Source organism: Mus pahari, chromosome 5 (genome assembly GCF_900095145.1).
Source record: "Mus pahari chromosome 5, PAHARI_EIJ_v1.1, whole genome shotgun sequence".
In the NCBI taxonomy this organism is placed as follows: Eukaryota; Metazoa; Chordata; class Mammalia; order Rodentia; family Muridae; genus Mus; species Mus pahari.
Genome location: NC_034594.1, coordinates 163579661 through 163592859, shown reverse-complemented (window position 1 = coordinate 163592859; position 13199 = coordinate 163579661). Strand labels below are relative to the sequence as shown.

At 43.2% G+C, this 13199-nt stretch overlaps 1 long non-coding RNA gene across 1 annotated transcript in view; it reads right to left on the bottom strand.

Annotated features, from left to right (window-relative positions):
* Positions 1-12262, bottom strand: part of LOC115064066 — a 17011-nt gene extending 4749 nt beyond the window's left edge. The window contains exons 1-2 of the long non-coding RNA XR_003843934.1: positions 12175-12262; positions 7119-7224 (exon numbers count right to left, since the gene is read on the bottom strand). This is a non-coding gene — a long non-coding RNA (uncharacterized LOC115064066). The remainder of the gene's footprint in view (positions 1-7118; positions 7225-12174) is intronic.
* Positions 12263-13199: the final 937 nt, after the last annotated feature.

The window sequence follows — 13199 nt, the reverse complement described above, 5'->3', positions numbered from 1 at the left end:
GGAGGCAGAGGCAAGCAGATTTCTGAGTTCAAGGCCAGCCTGGTCTACAGAATGAGTTCCAGGACAGCCAGGACTGCACAGAGAAATCCTATTGAGAAATATAAATGAAAAAAAAAAAAAAAAAAAAAAAGAAAGAAAGAAAGAAAGAAAAAGAAAAAAGAGACTATAGTTCTGATCTTCACAAACCCCTCCTATCAAGAGAATCCCAAGTGGCTTATAAATCAGACACATCAATATTCCCATGTGTTTATGTATCTGCATAAACTAGTGAGCAAGTATCTGTTTCACAAAAGAATTTACTATGAGAAATAGCTAACTCTCCTGGCATGTTTAAAGTAAAATATAACTTCTGAAAACTCAACTTAATTGGGCATAGTGATGCATACCAAAGATCACAGGTTGCAGAAGGCTGAGGCAAAGGGATCACAAGTTTAAGGTCAGCCTGACCCACAAATTGAGTCTCTAAAGCAACAACAAAACCAAAACAAAATGGGGAGCAGGACACAGGCATCATCTGTAGTCTATAAAAACATAATCACTGTATATTTATATGTAAATAATACACTTAGATATTTCTGCTAGATAAGCCATTTAGCATAGTCATATTTTAGAAATAGGAGTGTGAGAAGTAGTACAAAATTTAAATCATATTATCACAGCTTCAAAGAGGGATGGGAAAAAAAAAACAAAGAGGGATGGGGCTACAAATAAAAGGAAGAAACACAAGCAGAAGAAAGGGCCTACATGCAAAAGATAGGGACAAGCAGGACACAGGTGAGAGAAGACCATGTGCCCTGAGAGGTGCTACTGAGAGAATGTAGAAGAAGGAGGCATGTTACCGACACTGACACTGAATGGTGGCTCAGGAGTGGGCAAGTGGACGCCTGGAGAAAAACACCCAAGGCATGAGTCAAGCATCGTGACCAGAGTCAAGGGCACTATTGAGTCATCAAGGGCTGGTACTGAGCAGAGTGCTTCCAAGGCACTGAATGTGCTGTCTCTGCCTAACAGACTTGCAGCAAGAATGTCCTGAATTAGAATAATGGCAAAGATTGTGACCTAGAGAACTTAAGGGAAACGAAAAGCAATCAAAATAGATGTGCCGAGGATCCGAGGGAAAGAATACAACAAAATTCCTCCAAATAGATTTCTTAATTTTAAAAATGTACATAACTCAAAAAGGAGAAAAGGATACATAGAACCTTAACAAGGACACAGTCTGAGACATCCAGGCCCAGCATAACGGTAAGGGCCCCAGAACAATAGTCATTTTGATCCTAAAGCCTATTCATCATATGCTTAGATGAGCACAATGCTAACTGATAATTCTCAGTATTACCACAGCTGATCCTCACAGCAGTGCAAGGTTGGACCTCTCTCCTACCATTTGCTGATGAGGAGAATGAAGGCTGGTCATTTACCTGAGTTACTCATTCTACACACTCAGATCCTCAATAATAATTACTGTTTCAAAAATATCATTAATGCGTCATGGACTTACACACAGTATCTTTAGGCCCTATTGTAACCTTGTAAGGTAGCAATTGCAGATATTTATAGATTATTGCTGTATTATTAATAACACATTGATGGAGAATAACATTGAAAAATTATGAAAAGTCAATATTAAATTCCCTCAAAAGCAACTATTACTAGTTGCTTTGCCTTCTACCAGAATGTGCAGTGGAGAATGGACGCGGGTGGAATTCAAAGCGAGACAAGCCTGGCTCTGGCCAATTTGACTCAAATTCTAGCACCTTTGGGAAGATATCAGCTCGAGATATCTAAGGTAGGACGTGGTTATCCAAAGAGGCCCTGGGCTCTAAGAAACTGGTTGGAGCCTGCTGTGAGCTCTGGAATGGAAGGTAGATGAATAGATCTCTTCTGGGAAAACAGTGCTCACTTAGGAAGGGAAGGGAACTGTCTTAACTGGATCTGTGGTTCCAATGCAGGATGGGAGCAGAAGGTGATGAAATGGGTTTTCCTGGAGTTGGGTGCTGCTACCAGTACAAGGAAACAGGATCATGGCCACCCTGGGAAGGCACAGCATGTTGGACATTGTGTGTGTGTATGTGGGTGGATACTCGGGATTGAACCTAGGGCCTTGAGCATGCCCAGCAAGCGCTTTACCACTAAGCTGGATTTCCACCTCTTGGGCATTTATTCCTGATCCTTTGCAGCATGCCAGCCTCCTATGAGAGGATAGGAACTATATCTTGAGTACATTGGGCAGCTACTACACAAGGAGTTTCTCTCTTAATTCATTATTTCTCCAAGAGACTATCTGATATTTTGAAAGCAGGACCATTTACTGAAGTTTTGGGTTTTTTTGCTGGGTTAGTGCCTCCATGTGTCTAACCATCTCTTTGGGCCAGAGAACCTAACAGAATGTAAAGACTGGAATGGAATGGTGACAAGAGATGGGAACATAATTCAAAGGCTGAGCCACACAAGCAGTGATCAAGTCACAAATTATCCCATAAAAAAGGAGAAAGCATCCAGAGGCTTTTTATGAAGCCAGTATTACCATAATTACAAGACCAGATAAAGATACAACAAAAAGAAGGAAATTACAAACCAGTTTCCCTAATTAGCATAGATACCAAAATTCTCAGCAAAACTAATTCAAGAGCACATGAAAAAGATCATCTATTGTGACCAAATTAGCGTCATTCCAGAGATGCAGGGAATACATACATAATCAATAAATGTAATTGATCACATGAATAGATACGGAGATAGAAATAACACAATCATCTCAATAGATGCAGAAAAGATCTTTGAACGAAGTCTAGAAGTCCTTCATTAAAAAAGTTATGGAAAGGCTGAAGGTAAAGGAAACCTCAACATAATATACAATAAACTCACAGCAAACACCACGCCAAATGGAGAAAACTTAAGGCACATCCACTAAGAACCAGAACAAGATGTGGGTGTTCACTCTCCTCTCTTCTGTTCAATATATGCCTGAGTCTTAGCTAGAGACGACCGAGGGAAGGGAAAGGATAAAGTAAGAAAAGAAGTCCAAGCATGTCTATATGTAGATGACATCACTCTATGCATAGGATGCCCTAAGGACTTCAGCAAAAATCTCTTAGAGATGATAAACATTTTCAGCAAAGTGTCATGATATAAATTAAAACTCAAATATATGGAAGCTTCCTATATACCAATGACAGACAGACTGCAAAAGAAATCAAGGAAACAATTCCATTCTCAGTACACCACACACACACACACACACACACACACACACACACACACACAACTCAGACGAGCACACACAAATATGTGGAAACTTATTTAACCAAGGAAATAAAGGCCTCTACAATGAAAACATTAAGATACTACTGGAGCCGGGCATGGTGGCGCACGCCTTTAATCCCTGCTCTCGGGAGGCAGAGGCAGGCAGGCAGATTTCTGAGTTCGAGGCCAGCCTGGTCTACAGAGTGAGTTCCAGGACAGCCAGAGCTACACAGAGAAACCCTGTCTCAAAAAGACAAAAAAAGAAAGAAAGAAAGAAAGAAAGAAAGAAAGAAAGAAAGAAAGAAAGAAAGAAAGAAAGAAAGGAAGAAAGAAAGAAAGACACTACTGGAGACACCAAAAGATAAAACAAAAACAAAAAAATGAACCCCCATGTTCCTGGATATGAATAATCTTGTGAAAATGGCTACCCTACTAAAAGGATTTAATGCAATCCCCATCAAAAGTTGGACACAATTCTTAACAGACATAATCTCTCTCTCTCTCTCTCTCTCTTTCTCTCTCTCTCTCTCTCTCTTGCTCTCGCTCTCGCTCTCGCGCTCTCTCTGAGAGAATTGTTTTCAGTCTTCCTAATACACCAACCCTTTAATGCTTTAATATAGTCCTGCATGTTGTGGTGACTCCCAACCATAAAATTATTTTCATTGCTACTTCATTACCATGAAACTACAACTCACTGATTTTTTTTTTTTTACAAAGACACCAAAAAAAAAAAAAAAAACAAAAACCACATTGAAGAAAAATCATCTTCAACAAGTGGACCTGGGAAACAAGGACTTCAACATGTAGAAAAATGAGACTAGATCTTTATTTGTCATCAACACAAATGGATGAATGTATTAGTCCAAATGGATTAATGACTTCAATCAAAGATCTGATACCCTGAAACTGCTAGAGGAAAAAGTAAGGAATGTGCTTCAGCTTACAGGCACAAATGCACTTTCCAATAAGACAAAAAGTAGACAGATAGGATCTCATGATATTAATCAAGGAAAGAGGCAGCACACAGCATAGGAGAAAATTTTTACCATCCATCCATCCAACAGATGATTAATGTCCAGAATATGATAAAGGGTTCAAAAAAACAGACCACCCTATTTTAAAATGGACTCTCAATTAAGTGAGTCTTCAAGACCACCCTGGTTTACATAGTGAGTTCAAGGATATCCAAGACTACATAGAGAAACCCTATTTAAAATAATAATAATAATAATAATAATTAATAAGTACATAAAATGGGTTATGGAACTGAAAAGAAAGTTCTCAAAGGAAGATTTGCAAATGGATAGTAAAATTGTTAAAAAGGTATTCAACATTCTTAGCTACCAGAGAAAGGTAAATTAAAACTACATTAAGAGTCTCATCTCACTCAGGATATTCTCCAAGAATACAAATGGCAACAAATGTGGATGTGGATGTGAGGGAAGAGGAAGTGTATGCACTGTTGGTGGTATTCCAAACCAGTGTAACAGCTTTGGAAGCCAGTCTGGAGAATCCTCATGAAGCTAGAACTGGAACTGCCCTGTGACACAGCTAGCCCACTCCAGGTGGGGTCCTCACACCATGACGCCTGCTCATGCACCTCAGGGACACTTAAGGCCATTGGAAAACACAGGAGTTTACATTAAGAGTCATACAGCATTAGGAAGGTCGAGAACCACTGCTCTGCAGACACTTGCTCACCCATGTTCTTTGTTGCTCTGTTTGCAATAGGTAGGAATCAACCTTGATGCTCATCAGCTGAGGGATGAGTAAGGAAAATGTCTCCTTTGCTGTGAAGAAACAAACACCATAGCCACAACAACTCTCATGAAAGAAAACATTTAATCCGGGCTGGCTTACAGTTTCAGAGGTTTAGTCCATTATCGTCATGGCAGGAAACATGGCAGAGTGTAGGCAAGCATGGTACCTGGAGAAGGACCTGAGAGTTCTACATTTTGATCTGAAGGTAGCAGAAGGAGACTGTCACACTGGGCATAGCTTGAGCCTAAGAGACCTCAAAATCCACCCTCACAGTGACCAGTGACACACTTCCTTCAACAAGGCCACACCTCCAATCCTTTTCAAGTAGTGTGACTAAGCATTCAGATGTGTAGTGTGACTAAGCATTCAGATGTATGAGCTTATGGTATCGTTGTACCCAGTCCTCCACAGTATGGTTAACAAAAATGGAAGGTGTAATAAACCATATGGAAACCTTTTTTTTTTTTTTTTGGTTTTTTCGAGACAGGGTTTCTCTGTATAGCCCTGACTGTCCTGGAACTCACTTTGTAGACCAGGCTGGCCTCGAACTCAGAAATCCACCTGCCTCTGCCTCCTGAGTGCTGGGATTAAAGGCGTGTACTACCATGCCCGGCATCTTTTCCTTTTTTTGAGACAGAGTCTCACTGTGTAACTCTGGCTGTCTCAGAACTCACTACATTGACCAGGCTGGCCTTGAACACACAGAGATCTTTCCTCTGCCTCCCAAGTGATAGGAAGTAAAGGCAGTCCCCCCTTGCCCAGCTGAAACCTTTCTATCTTTTGACTCATTAATAATATAATTGCCGGGCAGTGGTGGCACATGCCTTTAATCCCAACAACAACAACAACAATATAGCTGGGGTCAGGTAGTGGAAGCCTGTAATCCCAGCACTCGGGAGGCAGAGGCAGGCAGGTCTCTGTAAGCTTGAGGACAGCCTGGTCTACAGAGCTACTTCTAGGACAGCTCCAAGGCTACACAGAGAAACTCTGTTTTGAAAAAACAGAAAGAAAAAAGGAAGAGAGAGAACTCTCACAAATGTCTTGCCCCCAGCCATCTTCTCAGATCAGGGGATCCCAGCCTTCAACAGTCCTACAAGACAGGAAGCCTAGACAGGGCTGGCTGTAGTGTTCTCTGCTACCTGCCTTTCTCTCTGTTTTGCTCCATTTCCCTGAAACAGCACAGTGCCAGACAGAGGGACCCATGACAAGAGGTGGGAACCTTGTGTGGACCAGGCTGGACCTTGCTCTAGGTTATTTCTTGTTGTATGAAACAATAGCTTTCAGGCTGAGCCTTGTCCCAGCAGACTCCATTTCGTGAGCAGCATTTGATTCCATTTTGAGTGCAGATGTGGAGGCATGGGGTTTCTACATCTCATTGTGCATAGAGACACCATCACCTGTCCCATACCACTCATGAGCACATACTAATAAATAACTGACACATAAAATTAAAGACCAATTATTAGTTTATCAAAATAGACTTGGAACACATCAATACATGGGTAAATTAAAACCAGATCAAAATTCTGGTTCAAGAAGCTATCAAACACACCAGAGCGGTAAACTGCACAGTACCCTCCTCTGTGTCCCATGGGAAGTGAGACATCTAACACTGTGGTAGTAATGGTTGTGTTGACCTGTCATTTGACCACCTGGGGTGTGTGTGTGTGTGTGTGTGTGTGTGTGTGTGAATGCACTGTGTGTGAGAGAGTGAGTGTGTATGTGTTTATGTGTATATGAGATCTGGTGTGAGTGTGAGTGTTCATGAGTATGTATGTGTGCTTGAGTGTGTGATTGTCAGTGAGTGTGCATGTGCGTGAGTGTGTACAAGTATATGTGCAGAAGTATGTGTGTTTGAGTGTGTGATTGTGAGTGTGCAGTGTGTGTGTGTGTGTGTGTGTGTGTAAGGATAAACAGAGGGCCTCCCTTCCTTCCTTAGACTTTCCCTCAGCTTAGACCCCGTTGTTTGATGCAGATAAAGATTAGATGGACTCAAATTACCATCTGTTTGCCTGTCCACACCCGGTCCTGTAACTCACCTCTGCAGGTGCAGAGCTTACAGCTCGCCTCAGCCCTGAGACCCTACAGCAGCTGGCTTCTCACTCTCTTACCTCAGCACTGCAGTAATTCAGCATCTGTATCAGTCTTCTGTTCTGCCAGAGAGGACGCCTGGAACTTGGACTCGACTGTGGCTCCTTTAACCCTTCTGTAACCATTCTAAAATGTGCATATAGACAGACAGAGAGATAGAATTATGGTTTGGTGCGTAGCATGCCCTCTGAGAGCTAGTAGTTAAGATTGGCATAAAGGTACTTGCCAGTGGCCAGCTATCACTTGGTAAGTTGAGGCCAGTGAGATTGGTGGAGGTGAGTTTTTTGTTATTTTGAGAATAAACAGATTCAAATGTGTCACAGCTGTCCCTTCTCAAGGGTGTGCTCTCTTCACATCCATGAGTGTGGAGCACTTTCTCATCTCTCATGCAAAACACCCACAAGATAGACAGGCAATCCAGGGAATTACCCTGCATAGTGCTTCCTACAGAAATATACTTTGTATTTTTAAAACCAGGTGCTGTGGCTCAGGCTGGGCTCATCTTTCTGCCTCTGGAAGGCAGTGATCTAGTCAGGGGATGTGGTACAGACACCCAGGCAACAACTTCTCATGTGTCTGCAGGCGTCTCAGAAGGTTTGTCTAACGAAGTTTTCCCCTGTTTAGCTCACTGACAACTGCAGCTGAGTGACGATTATGGCTGTGGCTGTAACCTAATTGGAGCTATATTTCTGCTCTAATAGTCCCTGTCAACATTCCCATCAAGAACTCGTGTTACTGTAGCTCCAGACTGCCCCAGTGGACTGGAGCTTGCTCAGCCTTGCTGTGTGAGGTGGGCTCCCTAACCACTTCCTGCCCAGGAACGCTGCCAGGGAACACTCGCTCCGACTGCATTATGGATGACACAGATCCAGGAGGTTATGGTTTTTAGTTGGACTGACTGTGAACATTTACTTTTGTGTCCTCCCAATTTAGTGTTTGGCTTGGAACCATTTCAGTGAATGAGTGAATGAACAGGCAGGATGACATCTGTGGCCCCTCCCCCATCCCAGGATTATGAAACTCCACAGGTTGCTGCTTTGGCAGGCAAGCAGATCCTGTCCTCGTTCTTTCCACATGGGAAGCGTCAACCCGAGAGACTTACATCTTCCCTCAGAACAGAGACCTTCACAGCTCATATAGTCTTCTCTTTAAAATGTAAGCAACATTATGATTCAGGTTGAAGAGACATCAGCCTATTGTACTAAACTCTACCTCCATACTACTCCTGTCTCACTGGGCCCTTCCCCCACCTTTGGGGGTATAGTTCCCATCAGCCTGTTCCCAGGATGGTCTGATACCTGTGGTCCAAGTCCAGCTACTTTGCACTCTGAGGGTCTCAGTCCTCCCTTTTCCAGCAAGGTTTCAGAATTGCCATGCCACATCACAGTCCGAGGTGTTCACAAATGCACCAGATGACGCTCCACTGTGCATATCAAGGAGACCCTTAAGGAGGTTTTGCAATCTTTGCTCTTATTTATTGATTTCACATCGTCTAAGTTAGCCCTCAGTCCTATTCTGAGGACTGGCCGTATGCCTCCTTTCACATATTCATATTTGGCTATTTTGGCTCTTGGGCCTGACCTACATAATAAGATTAATACCTCACAGTGAGCCGTGTCTGATCCGTGCCCTTCTCTTGCTCCCTAGTTACTGGTGGCTGTGATTTGTCCACCAAGGGTGTGTGTGAGTTTAACGCTTGGTGCCCTTGTAACAATGTAAGAAGCGGTGGTACCTTCAAGAGGTGGAGCCTAGTGAGAAGTCCTGAAGTCTCTGGGGTTATGCTTCCTGGAGGGATTAATATTTTTGTGGGGCCCCTGGCTTTCTTGCCAGCATGAGTTCTTACAAAAGTCCGAACTCCACCAACTCAACCCTGGTACAACCTCCGACTTTCTGCCTTATCTACGATCTCTGTAGTTCTGCCGCCCACTCACTGACGCCTTCCAGAGCGAGCTTGTGCTGGCACCCTTTCCTTGAGCCTCCAGCGCTCTGAAATAAACACTCATCTTTTTCTATACACAACTACCCAGCCTTGGGTATTTTGTTATAGTGAAGAAAAACAAGAGCTGGAGATGTAGATCACTAATCTAGTGTGCATAAGGCCCTGAATTCAGTCTCCAACAACACAAAGATAAAGAAGGTGGGCAGGGTAGGGGGGCTTGAAGGAAGGAAAGGAGGAAGGGGAGGGGTTAGAGTGTAAACAAAAACAAGAACCAGTGAAAGCAGGCCTTGTGGAGATGCAGTGTGCTCAGTAGAGTGATGGAAACGTCCTTGTAAAGGAATGGAAAGATTCTAAGGTGGGGTTAGAGGGCGGGGCCTGGAGAAGATGGACAGAACAGGTCTAAGAGAATCAGTAGGAGTGGTCCAGCAAAGCTCAGAGGATGCAAATGTGGACTCAGCCCTGACCAACCAGTGAGGATCCTGTATGGGCCAGGCACGTGCTGATGAGACAAGCCCCGCAGTGAACAAGCCCAGTCCTGGACCTCACTGAGTGTCTTTTCCAGCGGAAAGAGACAAGTAGCAAACATGGAGACCATTAGAGGATTATAAGTACTATGAACAGAAAGAAACAAAGCATGGAAAGGGATTCATGTGTGCCCACTGAAGAGAACTCATTTTAAAGACAGGAACTTTGATTTGGCAGCAAAGAGCACATTCTGTGTTAGCACAGTAGGAACCCTCTTGAGCCAACCACAGACTCCTGGCTATGATTGCCATTTCAAAGTTACATTTTTTATTTATGTATGTGGTGATGTGTAGGGAGTTGGTGTGGTGTTGCTTGTATTTAAATGCTAAATACTGCCTCCAAAGATCTGGTCATCCTGTGAGCAGATCCTCACATACGCCGAGTAATGATGCTATGTAATCCTTGCTCCCCAATTTAACTAGTCAATAAAAGGCTAGAGCCCGTGGATAGGCAGAAGAGGGAGAAAGGTGGGACTTGGTGATCAAGTGAAGGTTCTCAGGAGAGATGAAAAGATGGAGAAGAAGGGACATGGAGAGTGGAGGAGGCCAGCTTTAGAGGAGACTGACTATGAGCACATGGCTAGGAAAACCAGCAGGAAACAAGGGACAGGCTGGAGAAATGGCTCAGAGGTTAAGATCACTGACTGCTCTTCCAGAGGTCATGAGTTTAATTCCCAGCAACCATATGGTGGCTCACAGCCATCTGTCATGGGATCCAATGCCCTTGAAGACAGCGGCAGTGTACTCACATAAAATAAATAAATAAATAGATAAATAAATAAATAAATTTTGAAAGAAAGAGAGAGAGAAAGAAAGAAAGAAGCAAAGAAAGAAAGAAAGAAAGAAAGAAAGAAAGAAAGAAAGAAAGAAAGAAAGAAAGAAAGAAAGAGACATATGGCTGGGAAATAAGTTAGAATCGCTCCAAACCTGCCCAGTCTAGGCTTACAGTTTGTGAGTAAATTCCTGGATTGTGCGTCTTTTCTACAGGCTACTAGAATGTATCATTCCTTCCACAGTGATGTGTTGTCAGGTTTGGTGGCAAATGCCTTCATCCACTAAGTCATCTTACCAGCCATTGTTGCCATTTTTGGCATCAGGTGACCCTGGCACATATTCCAAACCCTGTAGGATAAACACAGTCATCACAACCCAGTATTTCATGCTACACACAGACCCGGGAAAGCTGAAGAGCATTCCCATTGGCCACAGTCCACCTTTGTCCAGCTTAGCATGTAAACCTCTTTCTTTGAGATGTCAGGATCCCGCTGTTTGTACTTCCATGCGTAAGTCTTTGCCGAAGGCAATCTCTGCAGCCTTGGGCTTGTCTGCCTTTCTTTAGAGTCCTGGCACCTTCCCTTCCCCTTCAGGTGGCTCTTACTATCACCATACACCAAGCTTTCTCAAAACAATCCGATCTCTTTCATCTTCATTACGGTTTCATTTCTGAAGCTTGTCGTTTCTCTTAGACTGTTTGAGACAAAACAATCCTGTGACAAGGTGGGAGCAACTGAGTCTCTGTGCCTGCTGCTCCATTTTCCGACTGTCCAGGGAGAGTGTGCTGTACCACAAACTTGGTAGCATAAGAGTAGAGTTACATTTTCTCATGGGTTTGAAGGCCAGGACTCAGGGATCAGAATGCAGACAGAATCCTTCTGAGGGCTGTGAGGTAACCATCTGCTCCATGCCTCCCTCCTTGGCTGTTAGGTAGCCATTCTCCCATTGCATTCTCGAGTGTTCAGTCTTCCCTCTGTGTGTGGTTGGTTCTTAATCTCCCCCCTTTATAGAAGATAACTTTCATTTATGATGGGGCTCGCTTGTGTGACTTCATTTTTAACTTCATTCTAATACTGTGCAACTGTTTGCCTTGTCGGTCATGTTCCAAATGAAGACCTGTTTTGGTTTTTTTTTTTAAAAAAAAGATTTAGTTATTATATGTAAATACACTGTAGCTGTCTTCAGAGACCCCAGAAGAGGACGACAGATCTTATTATGGATGGTTGTGAGCCACCATGTGTGGTTGCTGGGATTTGAGCTCAGGACCTTCTCAAGAGCAGTTAGTGCTCTTAATCACTCTTAATCCATCTCTCCAGTCCACGAAGTCCTATTCTAAGGTAGTCAGAACTCCCAATGTAAATCTGGAGAGGTGTAGCACAGTGAAGTCCATAAGACACCTCCATAAAGCACCTTGAACTTTAGATTTTGCAGCTTGTGTTGGCTGGCTCATCGAGGCGAGACAGGTAGATGACCTCCCCACGCACTTTGGCTTCCAGTACACAGCCCACTCACTATTTGAGAATCTATCTAGAAACAAAGGAAACTCATTTGGAAAGATAAATATTTTGATATTATAGAACAGACTCCAAAAGTCCTGTTTGGATTAGATCAGGGTCTGAACTCTGGTTAACCCCGCATAGATCTATGGCTTGTACAGAGGCTGAACAGAAGCCAAGAGAACTATATAGCAGAAACTAAGAAATAACAAAATCAACAGGAGAGAAAGAAAAAACATTAGGCGGAATACAAACCCAAGGAGACCGGAGGAGAGGGTTAGAGGAAGAAGGGAAAAGAGGTTGAGGAGTTGTGAATTACCTCAGGTCACCTCAGAAATTATACCTGCTCTCTGGAGACTTGGTAATACATGCAAATGTTTCTCGAGTTGAAGTGTTATGCCATGAGAAAGTGTTGTTTTCTAAGGTAGAAATATCCAGGCATGGCGCCCTTTGGAGGCCAGCATTGCAGGTTTTCTGCCAAGCTACTCCCTAATTTTTTTTTAGTGTTGTTAATTTTTAAGCCACAACTAAAATAAAATAGCTCAAACCCCCTGTGAATTGCCGATCTCAGTCTTCATTGCTCTGGGATGCTTGATTTTTTTTTTTTTTTTTTTAAATCAGTAAGTATGAAAACCTTCCGAGACACATTAACCTTCTCAGTAACCTATCAGGCTGGAATGTTTACTCAGTGCCTGAGGTTCTGGGATAACTCCTAGAGGGGAAGGCAAGTTATAGCCATCTCTGCCTCTCAGTGGTAGAATATTGTCTAACTTTCCTGAGAATGATTTAGCTATGTTCCAGCACCTTCTACCTCAGGCCCATTTGACTTAGACACTGAGTCAGGAAAAAGCAAGCCTTTCCTTCAGTCTTTGAGCTAAACTATTTGCAAGCTATATGCCCTATATGCTAGTCCGCACTGTGTGACAAAAGACCCAAGAGCAAACCAGCTTAATGGAGGAAAGATTTGCTTTGGCTCACATTTTCACAAGTTGCAGTCTATGGTTGTGTAACTCCATTGGTTCTGGGTCTGTGGTAAGTGTACAGGACAGGGTAACCCCATCTGACTTCAGTAAACTAGGTCCCTCCTCGTAAGAGCCCACCACACTATGAACCCACCACTAGATTAATCCATAAGTGACGTCAGAGCTCCCACAGTCCAGTCAACTCCTAGAGCCTCCCCACTGAAACAGTGAACAAGTGAGCGCAGACTGTAATGTCTTCACTTTTATGTACCTCTAAAATCTATGTAATGACAACTTGCTAGGTGCAGTTCACAAGCAAAGCCAAGGTGGAACCAAATTTTTAGGATTCTGGTTTGAGCACTCCACCAGGAAGGCTGACAGCGGCCCAACAGCGGCTCCTCTGGGC